A 2035-nucleotide genomic window follows, 5' to 3' on the forward strand; every position below is an offset into this window, starting at 1 on the left:
GGAAGACCAAGGACTTACCAGAGCCAGAGATGAAGTAGAAGTGGACATCTGTTGTCGTGCCTGCGGTCACCACATGTGGTGTCGGTGTTGTCCTCCTTGAGGAGACGTGCGCTACGGATGGGGAAGACAGGCGTGAGGTCGATGCTGACGATGAGTGTGCTGACCGTGGGGTGGCCTACTAGACCAAGCCGGGTCGGCCCTAACATTTCGAAGGCCCTAGTGCAAGTTAGGTTTAGTGGGCCTGACGAACACGCGGGTCTTCGCAAGCACCGCTGCACGCTGCCAGCACAGTTCAACAAAGTGTAGATATGACTTGTTTTTCATGATAATATGATAATGTCAAAAATAACAATCCTCACTATATTTTACAATGTACCTACAGATAGCAGTTTTGGACAAAAGCACAGATGCCTTCTATGCAAGTAGCTACAGAGAAATCCCACAACATAATAACAAAGCAATATCTAATCATCATGTGCTGATTTGATGATAATTGATCACCATTAATATGCGGCAACCACTTGTGCAACAATTTCATGCAAAGTAATCTTTCACAAAATTCGCAATCAACAAGGAAAGATGGGCAATCCAGAGCAGAAACAACTAACCTGTGGATGTGGGATGTTGTCAACGCCTCACCGGCCAATCGCCGAATGTGCCACTTCATCAGTCTCCTTAGGATACTTTTAAGATGGAAGAACAAAAGGCTGGGGTCCTGCTTGGATAATGAAGAGGTTAAGGTAGTAGTGATACATATAAATTTTTATTCAATTAGCATCGGTTTGGGCGCCCAACCTCTTGGGAAATTGGTTCAATTAATTAGCAAAGAAAGGAGACGAGAAAACTGGGTGATGAATAAGAGACATAAGTGCTATCTCGGAAATAACTTTATTGAATAGAGTACCTAACAATTAGGCTAGCTATTCAGCTGTTCTCACTTTCATACGTGACTGGTTCCTCACACCGTAATAGGTTGAGCCTACCGCTACTATTTCATCAGTTTACTTTTTCTTCTACTCATACGTATATACATACAGTATGGGCCCCTGTTTCGCCTGGGCCCTAGGCGGCTGCATGCCATGGCCAAGGGCCAGCCCTGGACCCAGCCCCGAGCGCGTCGTCGGGAGGAGGCTGAAGCGAGACGGCAGGCGACATTGCGGATGGCCGCCGACGCCACCATGAGGAACCACCACCACCAATCTAGCAGCAAGATTGCTGGTTCTGGCTATGGACAGAAAGGATGGATAGAGTAGAGGGTGGCGCGCTGGAGTTGAGGTGGTGTGGTGGTCGGGGTCGGAGAGGAGGTAGCAGCCGGCGTTGCTGCTGCGGTGGATCCGGCAGCTAGATCGTCAGATCTAGTCGTGCATGGAACAGCCGGACGGTGTGGGCCGGCCTGGACATCGCACCGGTGGTGCTTGCCCCGGTACTACCTCCGAGCGCCTCGTCTGCATAGGGAAGTCGACGATTCGAGAACAAGACGGGAGGAAGGAAGGCATGGGGAGGAGGAGCTGGGTCGAAGAGAAGCCGGCGGCTGCGGGTGACATGGGAGAAAGAAGAGAGGGATAGAGAATTAGGGATTGTGTGCCACCCGTTGCATCTTGGAAATCGAACGGTTGGGGCCACGATCCATGGGCGAGCTGATTCGACCAATCAGAACGCATGGTTTGCCTCACGTAGGATTCCTCCTTGGCTGGGAGCCATAATGGGGTTTCCATAAAATTTGTTAAGTCACCTTTGTTAAATAATAATAATAATAATAATAATAATAATAATAATAATAATAATAATAATAATAATAATAATAATAATAATAATAATAATAGCATGCAAAATCCAGTCAAAAAATAACTTGCACAAAAATATCTTATATAACAAAATATAGTTTTACATGTGATATATTAAATATATGTTTTTAGGTGTTTCAACAATTTTCTAAATGATAAACTAACATTTTCTATAGTTTAAATAAGTTTCTGTGTGTTTGTTGAAACTGATTCCAATTTGAACTACATGCATCTCAAAAAAGTTCTATAAC

This window comes from Triticum aestivum, chromosome 1B (genome assembly GCF_018294505.1).
Source record: "Triticum aestivum cultivar Chinese Spring chromosome 1B, IWGSC CS RefSeq v2.1, whole genome shotgun sequence".
NCBI lineage: Eukaryota > Viridiplantae > Streptophyta > Magnoliopsida > Poales > Poaceae > Triticum > Triticum aestivum.